General features: G+C 42.3%; 1 long non-coding RNA gene across 1 annotated transcript; it reads left to right on the plus strand.

Annotated features, from left to right (window-relative positions):
• Nucleotides 1-14780, plus strand: LOC128918478 (uncharacterized). The gene is made up of 4 exons (XR_008469544.1): nt 1-93; nt 11557-11680; nt 12324-12434; nt 13888-14780. It is a non-coding gene; the product is annotated as an uncharacterized LOC128918478 (long non-coding RNA).
• The last annotated feature ends 1081 nt before the right edge of the window (nt 14781-15861 follow it).

Here is a 15861-nt window from a genome sequence, read left to right on the forward strand (position 1 = left end):
AGAGCCGTTGGAAGGCAGGGGGCGCTCTGGCGCCCCACAGAACCTTCCAGATCGCTGAGGTGAGGCGAGGCGAGGCGGCGGTGCGCTCTTGAGGTGAGCCGAAAGGGGATTCCTTTTTTTTGTTTTTGTTTTTTTTTTTTTGTTTGATTGGGTTTTTTTTTAGGGAAAAATATCTACCCCCCCAAACCGAAAAAGCGTGAGGAGAATGCCGGCGGGGAGGGAAGGGCGCGGCGCAAAGGAGCGTGAAATGGCGGGGGATAAAAGCCGGCTGGGAAGGCAGAGAGCTGCCCTTGCTGTAGAGGAATCTAAGCGGTCGTTATCAGCTCGTGAAGGAGTATTCAGTGTCGCGATACACACCGTGATTGCCCGCCATAGCTGCGGGTGGAGGCTGGCGACCAAAGCTGAGCCGCGACAGGCCCTCCGGAGACAGGCCTCGCTTCGGGACAGGTTTTCCCATGGTCCACAGATGGGGTGAATTTCATGTCATTGTCTTTAATTTAATTTCGTTTCGCTTTAAACGTCGTATCTAAAGTTCGCGGTAATTAGCCTGCCTCTTAAGCATGAGGGTCTGCTGTCAGAGTTAATCCAGGTCTGCGTTCGTGACAGAAGCAACAAGTGGAAGTGCATTGAACCCTAAGTATCTGGAAGTGGAGGATTTATGTTTGTGAAGGTCTGTCTGCCATCGCAGGGGAAGGAGATTTCCTCCGATTTGTGGAATCGGCAAGAACAAAAGACCTTGCAAAGAGACCGAAATGCCGAGTTTCCGATTGCTGCCCTCTTATGTTTTCATTATGTCGGGTTGGGGGGGGCGAAGGGTTTTTCTGTTTTGGTTTTGGTGTTGGGTTGGTTTGGGTTTTGTTTTTTCTTTCCCTTTCACAAACGAACGGTATAAGCCTTAAAGGTGGATACGTTGAAAAGAGGTCATTGATTTCCTTTAAAGCTCGACCTGTTAATTGTCCTCCTGTATGTTGTCATTTCTAAAGAGGAAGCCGTTTCTCTCACCGACCGGCTGGGTTTACACAAGCTCTTTTCTGTTGTTAGCAAACACTGGGGGTTTTGGGATAGGCCAGAATGATTAAAATCACCGTGTCAAGTTTTGGGGGTTTTTTTGTTTGGTTTTTTTTTTCGTCTCTGTGTGGTTTTGTTTGGTTTTTGTTTTCTTTCTTTTTTTTTTTTCCCCCCAGAATGAGGTGATTCTTAAACTGCAAGTGGTAAATGATTTGAACTGCATTTCAGCTTGCATTTAATTTTCCCATGCTGGTATGGTATCTTTTGAAGTATTTTTGCTATTGTATGTGGTGGATGGAAGGAGCAAAGAACTGGGAACTTGAACTCTGTGATTGATTTTATGCATCATCTTTGACATCTGCTGTATCGATCTTATGCCTTTTTACCTGTCTGTGAATAGTTCCAGCAGTTTTGAAGAGGTGTTACAATGTCTTAACAAAAGCTTTGAAAGTTTGCATAAATATCTCCTGGTATGGAAATTACTGTTGGTTGTTATTTTAATAGTTTAATTATCCTGATGCAATGGTGAGTATCTGTGTTGGTCCTACTATTGAAAAATATAGATACTGGGTGCGTTGTGCAATGTGGGCCAAGGGTTTGGTGTGTATCTTCTGTTTTCTTAATGTAGCGGTTTGAAGCTTGATGTTTTCCTGACAACCTTGCTCGGTTCTTCTTAGCTATTTTCATCCCTTGAAAAGATGCAGGGGTTAGGTGGGGGATGCTGGATCATGTTCTTTGATAAGGCCCAGGATTCCTTTAATAACAAGGACTCTTTGTTGCAAACTGGTCTTTTGCTACTTTGGTGTGGGAGTGGTGAAGTTTGAAATGGATGGTGTCACTAAATTAGTGACCACATCAGAACTACTCTGGTCTGCACTGCTTCCAGACAAATTAAGCCATGTGTCAAGGTGAGGTCATCTGGTGATCCTGAGAAGCCAGTTTAATATTATTCTTAGACCACAAGGAATTTCCACTTACTGTAAAGCTGTTAGGCTGTGTGTCCACCCCCCAAATCTGTGGGACAGCAACTTTGTTCTCTGTACAGTGATACTGTAATGGGGTTTTGGGGCAACTGTGGTGATAGAGACAACTACTACTAAGCTGTTTGTGAGAGTTTGTGCTGGAGCTAAAGCAGGTTAGGTGTGTCAAAGCCATGGAACAGCTATAAGGTCCTTTGTCAGGTCAAAGAGTATAATGAAGTTAAGGTTTACAGGAAACATTTATTCTTCTCAATTAGCAGAGTCTGGTCACATCCTTACTCACCAGCTCACAGAGGCAGAGTGCCAGCAGGTCGGTATAAAAGCGTGTTGATTCTTGGAGTCCAAGATTAAACATGAAAGAAGGTAGTAGCTGCTCAGTCGAGCAGTGAAAGCTTGACAGGTTTGGTTTGTGCGCTGTTTTCTGATGATGTGTCCAGTTATTGAGAAGGCCATCAAATACGCTTTTTGTTGCCCCAGAGAGTGCTGGGAGCAGTCCTGAGCACAGCAGGAAAATAATGAAAGCCTGCCAGAAATGCACGTTCTTGGGCAGTTTTTCCAGTAGTTTGCATCATCCGATGTGGAGCTCTGACGTGCTGAATCAAGAGGTGGCATTGAATGCGTTTTCTAGGAGGTGAAACCAGTGCCCCGCACAGTGGGGGTAACTTCAGGGTGTTCTTGTCACACTTTCTTAGGGTACAGGGGGAGGATGTGTGGGAAAGTTGTAGACTATCACTGAAAGGGAAACTGCTCAGCAGTTTCTGAGCAGAACCTTTTCTGTATTGTGCAGTATGAGTGACTTATGGGTGCATAAAGGTCATGAATCAGGGAATCCAATTCTCCAAACAGCAGCAGTAGCATGTCTCAGTACCCCAGCCTTTACTTCACTGACTTTGTGGGATTTGAGGGGAGAAAAACCATCTAGGGTCTTCTGTTTATGCTCTGTGTTACTGCAGTTACTGCTCTGTTCTTTGCAATATTGTGTCTGTTGTGTTCCTTTGGAGGATCTGGAGCTGCAAAAACGAGGTAATGTCCTACTGGGCTAACCCCGGTGTCTTGGAGATCATGAAAGTAGTAGGAACTGTGTGACGGTCCCCTTGCAAGGGCTGCTGAAGTGGACCAGGGTCTATTATAAGCTACCCTTAGGACGTACCGTGTCCTTGGAAGAGCGACAGGGTGCAGGGGAGGTCAGGGTGCAGGGCGGGTGCCATCCAGCCTTGGGAACGCTGATAAGCTTGAACACAATACCAGGCAGTGTTGCTGACTGTGGAACTTTTCTGTTTGCTCCTGAGGATGAGACCTGTTAAAGTTTAGAGCATAAATAATTATTATCTCTCCAGTGCAAGGGCTCTAGCTCTGTGCTCGGCCCTCGATCCCAGCCCCCGCTCCATTCAGCAGGGTCAGGGAGAAGGGAATAAGGGGCGGTGTCTTTGGCTGACATGAACCCGCTGGGGAGGGATGAGAGGAAGGGGGTCTTGGGGGCTGGGTTCAGAGCAAGGTTAGCCAAATATCGGATAAATTAAGCAAGAGAAACAGACAGCTCAGCTTGCAGTGAACTTTTCACCCAGCTAACCTGTTCCTCACCCTGTATTGCACAGGTGGAGTACAACTCAAGTAGAGCACAACCCTTGCTCTCCCAGCCTCCTTTTTTTGCTGTAGCATAAGCATGGCCAAGGGGAGAGCAGGAACTGGAAGGGGTTTGATTTGCTATTTTGAATCCAAGAAGTATTATAGTTCTAATTGCTGTCTTTAGAGCACTGAAGTTAACACCACTAATTGCAGAGGGGTTAGTAATTATTTGCTCCAGTGTAGAACGAGGACCAATAATTTCTGGTCTTAGAGAATTGGGAAGAAATTCCATACTGGAGAGGGCAAGGAACAAATGACAGTGTCTGAACAGGGATGATTAGAGATTCTTTGTGGGAAAACACAAGACTGGTGGGAATTCAGTGAATTCTGGTGTTTATATTTCTCTGACTCTTCTTCTGCATTTGCAGTGCAAGTAAATACAAATAATTGCTGACAGATGTTAGAAAAACATAGCGTTATGCTAACCATTAAGCTTAATTTTTTTTCTTAGTTAATAATATGTATTGATAAGTAGACATAGCGTACTTGGGCTCTTACTCACATCACCTCTATGTAATGGGCTTTACTCCAGAGGTGCGGTATGGACCAAGAGCTGAATTTGTTCTCTTGACTCTTTCCTAAATCCCTACTGCTTCTTCTCCATATCTCCTCTCCCAAGAAAGCTCCAAGCAAATTAAAGTTACTGTTTTTTAAGTAGTTGCTCCAGCACAGTCAGTGTGTAGTGGTGAGGCTGAAGTTTTTTTTTCTTAGACCATTTTTCTCTTTTGTGTGGCAGGTTTGTTGGAGAGTGATATCTAGTAAAGCACTTTGACCTAGTTTTTAGGCTAAAGTTACTAGTTTGAAATGGGGACTCTCAAGTTCTCTTCTGATTTTCCTTTTCCACTCATCATAGGTAAGGAAAGTCTGAAACCAGGAGTTAAGTCATGTATTTTTCTGTGTGAGTGCCTAAATTCCATAAAACAGGGATCCTTGCAGACCCACCTTAAGAAACTTTTACCAGTAGTGCGCTTTCAGATGGTAAATGCCGGGAGCTCTGTGTCTAAAAAGGAAAGAGCACTGTATAAACCTAGAGATAATCCCTGACTTCAGGAAGCTATGAGCCTTTCTGGAGCAGTGAATATTTTCAGTTTTGCCACCTGCTTTGCTCCTTGCAGAATGATGTTTTCCATCCCCCATTTTAGGTCTGAGGAGGAGGTCAAGTTCTTGGACTACATGTAAATGTCAGTTCACATACAGCTCCACAGCCGCTGCTGAGGTTGACATTAGGTGTTTGGCTGCAAAGCAGTACTGACAGCATCTCCCTTGGGATCCCAAATTCCTGGGTGCTGAGGAAGGCCAGGAGCTCAGACCAACATGGCTGCATTGTCTAGATGTGCATTGGGGTCAGCCCTGTGTTGCAGTAGGACAGCTGGCTTCAGCTATCCCAGTGGTGCCGCCCTTGGTTACAAGAAAGCTGTGGGGGAAAGTATGGGGAAGAAAGGCCATGCCTATTGCAGAGCTTACTGCTACCATTTGCAGTTTGCTCACACCTCTTGTACCAGAGGACTGTAATGTAATTTTGCTTTCTTAACATTTAAGTATTTTGCCCATCAGGTGAGAAACAAATGCAGTTTGGATGCAGAAGCTTGGTATTGACAGAAAAGGGCCATAGCTCCATAGATAGGGAAAAGTGGGTGTGTGTTAGAAGGTGGTGTGGAAAAAGGGAACATGAACTGTAGTGTGGTTGCTGTTGAGTTCCTGAGCCTGCCTGTTGCTGATGCTATTAGTTGTTCATCAAACAGTTTTTCTTCTCATGCAGTTCTTCAAAAAGATAAAAGTAGTAGTTGAAATCTGTATAAGGCAGCACTGCTCTCTGCTGCCCCTTCCCCTGTAACGACAGGAGCATTTTTGCAGGTTTGGTGAGCCCAATCAGAGAATAAATTCTGTTCAGACTCACGTTTTTTTGTTTGCTTGTTTTGGGCTTTTGTTTTGTTGTTCTGGGTTTTTTTTTGTTCCCTTGGGATGGTTGGGGCTGTCTGACTTTACAACCTGTATTTTTAAATGCAAATACCACTGCTGGGGAAGGGATGGGGCAAGGACAAGTTCAGCGGTCATCAGATAAGCGAGACCACTCCTTTCTATCAGTTTAAGCAGAGTGAGCGGAGCTCTAAGTAATATCATAATCTTCCTAAAGACAAGTTTGCTTGTCTGATCTGTCAGAGTGTATATTCTCCACAAAAGTTGCTCCCTTTTAGACGTGTTGGTAAGTTCCCCAGACCTGTTTGGCCATTCACCTTGTGGCTCGAAACCCTTGTGTCATGGCAGGCTTGTTTCTTCTACGGTATTTTTTTACTGCCTCTTGAGTGACATCATTTAAGTGATGAGTCTCTGAGAGATGATTCATACCAAAAGAGATCTAATAATTGTTACCAGTTATTCAAATCAGCGTTACTGATTTCCCGCATCCTCCCACTGGTCCCTTGAGCTCTCCCACCCACTCATTTTTCCTAATAATTCCCAGGCTTTCTGGCCGTACACTTGGTATGCCCTCTTTTGTGTTACTGTGCTGAGGTGTGAGCATCTAGCTCTCCCCAGAGGAACATTTAGGGCTTGGCTGCAGCAACTTCTGTAGGCAGATGGGAGCTGGAATTGAACTAGCAATGTAGATTGACTACTGGCAGCTTCAGTAAAACTTCAGACGACATTCACATCACATCTACTTCTCTCTGTGGTGGTGGTGGTGTTGGCAGTCTGTGAGGTAGCTATTCAAAGCTCCATGAGTAACGAGTCTGCAGGCTACACTGTTGGGGTGCACAGAACTACAAACTGGATTGTCTAGCGGAGTTCTGCAAAGAATTACACTAATTACGTGCTCTGCACTAGCAAAGACTTGCACCAGTAGCGACCCCATGTGCTGCTGCTCTTCCAGTTTGTAGTCGTTTCTTCCCTTTTACAAGTCTTCAACTGAGGAGGCTTGTTTCTCCAGCACTGTGAATTGAAATCTGTATTGTGCAGTGATTCCTATTGTCAATGTAAACAGTAAGCTGCTGTTGAGAGCAGCTGTATTTTCTTCAAGCAGCTCCTCAGTCTGGCTCCGTTTTCCCATCATGTTCTTCTCTTTTCATATCCCTATGCGTTCTTCCCTTCATCTTGCCGGTCCGAGTCCCTTCTACATCTTTACTCTCATTTCTTTTACCTTCATCGCTCATTCTCTCTCTCAATCATTTCTTCTGTTGGCAGGAGCACGCGTGATTTTGCCCAGAGCTAGGTGAATCTAGGGTCCCAGAGATGGGAAAAGGGTGAAGCTGGATCAATTCTGGATGCCCACAATGAGATATTTCAGAACACCTTGACGTTAGGGCAGCTGGAGTTCTGAAGCTGATGTTAGGGGTATTTTTGGCTGTGTTTGTCTGTCTTCTACGAGACCTAAAAGAAATGGAAAACTGTAGACATACAGCTGTATGGATCTACAGAGTTATTCTCCCTTCAACAGGAAAATGGCGTTCACCCTCCCTATTTATTAGCCCCAGTGGTGGGGTGTTAATCTGACTTTGATGGGTGGGAGTTTGTTGGAATTTGTGCTGTCAAAAATCCTTACACAGGAAGTGAAAAGCCACTTCTGTTATGGAGCTCATTTGTTCACTCTTGCTGGGAGGGGTTGGGATGCCAACAACTGAAAAGAAGAATGTTGTCCCCAGTGTTTGAGATTAGTTGTTTATTTCACAGACAGTGGCGAGGAGAATGAAAAGTATATTGAGGAAACAGGGCACAGAGACAAGGTCTTAGTAGGAAGACATAGAGGATGTCTTCATATGACTAATAAAAATTCAGTCAATTTCCTAATACCCCAAATTTTTAAAGTAAAAATCCCCTCTTGTTTGGGGTTTTCCTATAGAGGAGATAGGGATCTAAAGCATAATCCATCCCTTGCACAGGATTCCTGGATTTTCTGGCTCACTTTTAGGTTATTTCAATGGTTCTAAGCCATGCAAATCAGTGAGATGATCACAAGGACTGTGAATTATTTGCCATGTTTCTGCAGCTTGTGAACTTAGCCCCCAAATAAACTGGCAGCTCTTCTGGAGAGAGATGCTTTACATAGCAGCCTCCTCTTATGTTGGATTGTATTCGCTGTTCTGTTCAGGGGTGAAAAGTCCTGTGTAGCATGTGTTGGCCTAGCAGAATGAGCTCACACGAAAAGAGCAATATAGCTGCCCTCTTTCTTCCTTTCTGGAAAAACAAGTGAATTTACGGCTCTTCATGTATATGTAGTAAAGCTGGCACCACAACCCCTACTTTGTCAGCAGTAGGACAGTTGAAGGGAAGAAAAGCTTGGCGTAACTTTGGTATGTTATTTATTATCACTTTGCAGCCCCCTGGAAAATGAACTTTAGAAACTTCTGAGCTGATGGTAACGGTGAACACTGGGAAAACCCGGGGATCAGCAAATCCATTGTGTTGTGCTGACAGAAAGATACTGTTACAACACACTTTAGCTGCCAACTTGCTGCAGTCACTCAATCCATCATGGTGGGCTGTTGGATCACAAGCCAGTGAAACTCAGCCTGGCGTGTTATTTTAGTCTTACATGGACTGTGAGATAAACGGGGCATGAACCGGCCCCCTGGCAGGGGGTCGACCCCTAGCGCCCTCATTAAAGTGCCAATCAAAAAGAGTAATGGAACAGGGAATGGAAAGCTGGCTTCTTCAGCCTGTTACCGCTCTCAGTCTGAGCAACTTTCACAAGCCAAGGGAAACATTTCTATTCTGAATAGGAGCCAGACCGCCAGAAATACCTCCTCTCTGCTAGTCTCTGTGAGAGCAAGTGCTGAGGCTCTTGTGGGTGTCTTGCTTGTGTTGGAAACCTGGTGCTTACTACTGCCTGTTCAGCACAGGTAGTGGGAAGAGGCATTGCTTAATGCAGCCAGAAAGGGAGCAAATTCTGTGGAATATGCAGGCACTGTGCTGTGCTTGCATTGATCGTCAGTTGGTCGGTGGCATGGTTTCTGTCACAAATTGCTCATATTTCAACATTTATGCATGAAAGATGCAGAATGCTGCTTTCTCCCCATAGCAGTCCAGTTACCAATGTGAGTCTGGAAGACTTCCTTGTGTGCGCAAGGTATGAAAGTGGATTCTTGTGCTGTGTGGGGGTTATTTCAAACTCCCACAGGAACCCACAGCAAATAGGTCCTGCAGTAATACCATAATCTTTGGGGGAATATACAGTTAAGGCTCAGGCACACATGCAGTGCTAAGCTGCTATCTTTCTTTGATGGTTAGTATTTCAAATGGGCATGTAACTTCTGCTTTGATGATGCGTGTTTGTGTTTCAAATTCTGAGTGCATCCAACGCTGCTGATGCTGTGGGCATTTCTGTACGTCCTGTGATGCATTTTTGGTTTCTGCTGTATAAATAAATGTTCTGCACGTCAGCGTCCTTCTGGTGCGTGCTCAGAGGAGAGGGCAAAAAGGTAGCTGCTGAAAAGAAAGAAAGGTGGGTGAAGGTCTGTGTTAGGTGGATTTAGCATTTGAAATCAGGAAGCTCAAAGCTGGGGAGTTAGCTCTTAAACCTGCTTATAAATGTCACCTCTTGGTATGATCTCAGTGTAATTATGAACGTTGCAGCAGTTTATTTTTGCTCACAACGTTTTATAAGCAGATAGTTTTTCCATGTGGTTATTGGTTTGGTTTAAAGTATTTTTTTTTTAATGGGTAGGATCAGCAGTTGGAATTAGTGTCAGTGAAGCAAAATGTACAAGTAGTAACTAGCTTCACTGTGAGTAATAGAGTCTCCTGCCACAAAACTAACACGGTGGTCAAATTTCCAGTTGACGTGCTATTGTATACTGAGGCTGGTACAGATTAGAGAGCCCTTAAGAAGCATTAGAGGAAATTAATACAGATAGCAAGTAAAAAGTGTGATTGGAGATCAGCTTTATACTGAACTAGGTCAGAAAGAATAATTTTATCCACTTATATACAGTATTGTGTTCTCGTATTGTTCTTGTATACCTGTCTGAACTTGGGGTGTAAGGATGCCGTCTGCATCCTCTGAAGGCTTATAGTGCAACTGCTGTTATACCACAAATAAAGCCATATTCTGGCACAGAAGGTAATGTAAAATATAGTCTTCACATTTCCGGGACTTTGACATCAAATACTGTTCCCTCCATACTTTGAGATTAAAAGAAATCCTGAAAAATGTATTGGCACGGGAAGGATTATTCAGAGGGCCTAGAATTGCACACTGGCAGAGGGAAAACAGTGGTGGTCTTCTCCCTGGTATCTGAGTTGCTGTGTCAGGGGCTTGACCTTACCAAAATCAGGCTGGGCGGGGGGGGAGTCTGGTTCTGTAAAAGGTTGTTTGCTTCCTCCTTTCCCCCAACTATATGCAGGCACCATTTTTTTGCTACATCATTATTGTGATATCCAGCGGTTTGTACTGCTGATTGTCGATTGTTTGCCAAGGGCCTTGAAGCAACAGTCATTAGGTGTGGTGAGTCACCCTCTTAGGTCAAAGTAAATGTTTGTTGTTGCTGTGTCTAGAGGGTTGAGGGACAGTTGGTAGGACAGATTTTTATTTGTTAAACTTTCTCTACAGCTGCAGCATCCAGGGGACTTTTTTTGCTGGCATTTTCAGTGTGCAGAAACAATTGTTCTGTAGATCCCATACACAATCCTTGTCCTTTAGGTGACCCATCCATTTATCCAAAATGTAAATGCACATGAAAGCTGTTTACTTCTCTCATGGCCTTTTAGTAGTTTTGAGTCAGACCAGAGTAGGCCTGAGGTGCAAGGTTATTCTTATCCACCGAGAGAACTCTTTGTGCTGGGCACATTGCTTGGGCAATAGTGTGTCAGCTACAGAAAACAAAACAAACCCACCAACCAAAAAACCCTTGTGATACTGGAGTCTGAGTGCATTGAGGCAACTTAACAGGCCATTAATAGAATTGGTATAATGCAGTAGGCATGCATCTCTTATGTAACTGCATTTTGCTCCAGGATTATTTTTATTTCTCTACTAGAATGTGCTGTAGTTCTACTGAAGAACATAGCAAAAAAAAAATACACCCCTCCGCCCCCCCAATATTTGTTTGTAGTTAGTGAGTAACCTATTTTTTTTTTCTTTTTGGCAAGCCTCCTTTCATATGATTAACACTGCACTCTCTTATATCTATGAGACATGTGCAAAGCCAGTCACAGTGTGAGCACCCAGCTTTACGTACACATCTGGTGCTGGTTGTTTTTTCTTGACATTCTCGAACTTCAGAAAATCTGCTTATAGAGAGCTATGAAAAGCATGTGGTTCAGTCAAACTGATCTGTGTCCTCTGTTAATGTAACACTTTCTCAGCGTGGTAACTTTATGGTATTATTGAGGCAGATGGCTTTGTGCTGTCCCAATTCCCTTTTTAAGGCTGTCAGAGCATTGGACCATCTACCAGTAGGCTGTAATAAATAGGCTGTAATAAAGTTGAACCAATGAAACAGGTGGGGAATTGGAAGTGATTTGGTCCTAGCCCTACATTTGATAAAACTAAGCATCATAATGTGTAGTGGTTAAGAGCCTACTATCAAGCATGAATTTTACAGAAGTCAACTGGAATCCAAAGCTCTGAGCATAGTTTTATTCTGCGTCCCCCCTCCCTGGAAAAATAAGACTGTATTCCTTCTTTGTAACAACTATGCTTTTAAGAATAGTTTGGAGTATGGCCATCGCTTTTCAAGATAAGTTTAAAAAAAAAAAGGTATGAGTATGGATGTATATACATACATTTGGGGTGGGGTGGTACATTTATTAAAGAAGTATATAAGCATACACACACAGAGTGTTATTATTTGTAAGAAACTAAGTTGTATAAGTGTATTTTGAGCACCTGCTGACTTAATTAAAATGTGTTTTGGTGTGGGTGGGTTTTGTTCGTTTGTTACTATCCTTGCAGCAGCCTGTAACATGAAGCGAGTATACTCCTTGAAACCTGCTTTTTCAAACCCAGGTACCAGAGGTGAAATCATTGTGATTAGCAAATAGAGGAATGTTCTTCTAAGAAGAGAAGCAGAGCAAGCAAGGTTATTCCTAGAGGAGTCATCATCTAGTGATTCGTGCAGTGGAGGAAACAGGTCAGTGCTAAGCTGTGTTACAGAGGGAAAAAAAAATAGTTAAAAAATATATGTAGTTGGCCTAGGATCCTAGAAAGTAGTCTATTGATGAGAAAATAGATAAATGCTGAAAACCATCATGCAGTCTAGGAAACAGGGTAGCAAATAGATCAAAGCCTCCTTGTCATAGGGAAATGTTATGAGTATTTTCCTGTTTTGAGATGTGGCCCATTTAGCCACTTATATTCTCTCCACAAAAATGTTAAGCACTGCACTTCTTGGTAAACAGCATTCACAACTTAAGCTATTCTGATAGAATCATCTAGCTGATTTATTGGAGATCTGGTCAGGGGCAGAAGGAAGGGAAGGATGTTGTTCACATCTTTCACACTGTTTTTACTTCATTTCAGGCATACCCTGTTTTGTATTTCCTGTTTCACTGCCTAGACTTTATTTATAAATGGCTATGTTTAAGTAGGTAACAGAATTGTTTATGATCCTGTAATGATGGTAACAAAAAGTCTGTTTGAGCCTGATAGTAAGATGCATAAGTGCATGTAGACCCTCACCCGTGGTTTGAGTAAAGTGTCAAAAAGTTATCAAACTTTTTTTTCCCCCAGTTTATTCTGTGACTTCAGAAAGTGATTCATTTCCCTTCTTCCAGAGGCAGCAATCAGGCAGGCACCTTACCTACTGCTCCGACCTGTACTGTGCTAGATCTTGCTACCAGGGGATTGTCTCCAGGAATTACACGTCGTTACAAAATCATGTATTGGTGAGTGGTGTGAGGTTTGTCTCTTTTAGCAGCCATATTACACACATGTTCCCTGTATCTTTATACTTTTGTATTACCAGGTTGTTTACCAGTAATACTGTTTCCTCAGGGGAAGGAGGAAAAAAAAAAAAAGTCTCTTAGTGACCTTGTCACGTTCCTGTTAGCTATATCATAGAGCTTAAAACAATATGATCCAAAAAAATAATTCTCCAAGTTTTGATTGCTTTGTCAGATACAGGGCAGCAAAACAGAAGTTTGCAGCCACAGCTGTGGATTTAGGTCAGAACAGAACAGACTTCTGTAGTTCTGCTTGTCCAGAGTTGCTTCTAGACTAAAATGACATTGCCATCTGTGTTCTTCTGCATATCTTGCACATTACAAACTTGCTTACCTAATTCAGTCACAAGTCTGTCTCATTTTCGTGACAGCAGAACACATGGGTCTGGATAAGTGTTAGAAATATTAGGATACATTTTTCCCACATAAAATTATATTAATAACCTAAGGTGTGATTTTTATTTTTTGGAAGTATATTGCTTGACTTTGGCATCGTATAGCTTGGGTAGGTGATGTACTGAGAGGCATTACTATAGCACAAAAGCATTTATCAGCTGTTCTGGTTATACAGAAGTGTAAGAAAGATGTCTGGATTTTATTTTAAAAGATGTGCTGCTTTTTTTTTTTTTTAAGTTTAAATAGTTTAGCATCTATATTTCCCACTCTTAAATGACTTTTGGAAAATTAGACCGTCTCAAATGCAGATTATCTGAGAGTCCAGGTCAGAGAACTGCAGTGTAAGTCTTGAGTTTGACCTACAGTGACAACCAACATTCCAGGTGCTTGTCCAGGTTTCTACCTCAAACAGCCAAATTAGGTGATGTAGGCACAGTCTTTAGGGCTGTTCTGCCACTCAAGAGGTATGTGTCTAACTTCTTAGAGAATTATTCATTCCTGTACTCTACAGTCATTTTCTGTTCCTGCACATAGTTAACAGTTTTTCAAGCAAGGGCACACGAAGAGGTTGGGTGAAATCAATTTATTACACTTCTCCAGAATTATGGTGAAATAACTCTTACGTCAATAATCTTTATTTTACATTTCTTCAGTAGCAACTCCAGCAAGAACACAAAGTTGGTCAGGGTAGGCAGAGAACAAGTTGTACAGTTCCCTGCAAAATATAGGTAAAATCAAAGCTAATGGGCTGAAGCAACGTATTTCTACCTCAGCGTATCACTGCATGGGTTATAGGGCTTTGGAAATCCTACCTGCATTGTTGATGGGTTATTTAATCTTTGTTAGAGTGTGAAGGTGAACAGCTTTCTATAAAGACTTGAGCCAAAAGGCATGAAAAAGCATTGTCTTCCCTGAATTGTACTGGCTGTGTGCTAAAGACAGTGGGCAGACAGAGAAAGGTGTGGTACTATCTCTCATCAGTGAATTTTTTCCTCCCCAGCTTCTGAGGTTTGAAGACTGAATCTGCTTTCACTGCTGCTGCAGTCATACCTCGTCCAGTGAAACCAGGCTAAGGGTGGTAGGCATACTGTCTTCCTAAGGCTCAGAATCTGAAGAACTTTGCAGAGTTTGGTAAATGAAACTATTATGTTGTCTTGTTTGCTAATAGCTTGTGTTCCAGTTCATAAGAATTTGAGTGAAAGCTGGAGGCTTGCACTTACTCTCCACATCCTTTGAAAACTATTTTTGAGTGTGGCTCCTGGAATCTGAAAGTTATATTTATTGACTGAGTAATAATGTTAGTAGTGCCAATAGCAATAGGAAGTCCACAGTAAGAGTTCTGAAATGATATAAAAATAGTTGGGTTACAGCAATAAATAACCTCATTTGTGCTTTTAAAAACATAAAGTTGTGATTCAGTTTGTTCTGGAATGCTAAATGAGGCAATATGCTGCTTTCAGCTGTCTGTACATCACTCCTTGTAATCAGCACTCTGTGGGTCCCCTTAGGAGAAAACTTTGCCCTGTCTCTAGATGAGCGAGCAACTTCAGCCACCGTACTCAAGAGGAGCACAGCATCGGGAATGGTATCGTAATGTACTGCAATAACGGTGCCAGTTATGCTCCATGGTACTCATATATATCTAGGCTAGCGGGTACGCTTTTCAAGGGTTTAAATAATGTTCTTTTTAATCATTATCGACAGTCAAATGAACAGGTTAAGCACTGTCAAAAAAAATTAAACAAATACACAAATTAGAGTCATTTTTGGCTGTGGCTCCCTGAGCTCAGGTAACTCAAACTACTTCATATGTGTTTACGTGTCAGCTCCTTGTAATTGTTACAAAACTTAAGTATTTAGGCCATTCCCCTGCAAATTCTCAACACAGAGCTGTGAACTATTTTTAATTTTCCTTCGCCATCTACTTACCATCTTTAGCAGCTAGTGATCTGCTGCATTAAAAAAGAGTTTTACAGGAGAGAGCAGCACGGAGTCTTGGTAGCAGAGTCCAAGAGGACTGACGTGTTAAAGCACTGTTGAGCCAATGCACTTGTTGAATTCCTTATTTTACTTAAAAATTATACAGAGAAATATACAAAAGTGATGCATTAAATCAGTTTCATTTGCATAATGGACCTTTATGGATTTTGATTTCCAGTCAGAGACCATACACACATCTACTGATACCACATTTTCTCCTTATACAATAATCCTTTGCCTTTCGGAGTTGAGAATTGGTTTAATTCTAACCTTCAGTTTAAAAGTATTCCTGTAAGCCTTTACGAAAAGATAACTAAAAGGTAAACTAAGTTGAAAGTACAGCTGTAGTAGGCTCCTTACTTTGAGTCAAAGGTTTACAAAATAACACTTCCGGAATTTAGGTTACTCAGCAGTTTTAGGAAAGTTGTGTATTCACACTTGAACCTTGCACAGTAAAAAGTGCCGTAGTGCATGCAGACGTTCAGCGCTGTGGCTGAGGGTTCCTAGTTGCTGTGAATAAAGGTATATAAGTACACTCATTCCTCAATCTTCAGATCGGTTAAACTTGATGAGACAACTACTGATTTAATGTACAACGTTTGAAAAAGCATGTTATTTTTATTATTTCAAAAAGTTTAATTTTGAAGAGCTTGTCATGAAGACAAATGATGCAATGATTTCTTCCACCTCCCCCCCCCTGCCCCCGGCATTTCCAAGGCTGGCAGAATTGCACACTAACCAGCCAACTATACACACTTACTCAATCCCAGTGAAGGAAAAAAGTTAAAGCTTTCGATTTCCAAGGCTGCTCACTTGAACTATTTAAAAAACAACTCAGAAGCAGAGGCCTTCACAGGTGCAGACTTTGCTAGGTTCCAGTGCTGTATTCAAAACAGAATCAGCTTTTTGCTTTCTAATATCTTGAAAATGTAATTGAATTAGTGAGTCCTCAGTGCAGTATTTAACAAAATGCATTTTTTGGGGGGTTAAAAAC

The sequence above is a fragment of the Rissa tridactyla genome, chromosome 16 (assembly GCF_028500815.1).
Source record: "Rissa tridactyla isolate bRisTri1 chromosome 16, bRisTri1.patW.cur.20221130, whole genome shotgun sequence".
NCBI lineage: Eukaryota > Metazoa > Chordata > Aves > Charadriiformes > Laridae > Rissa > Rissa tridactyla.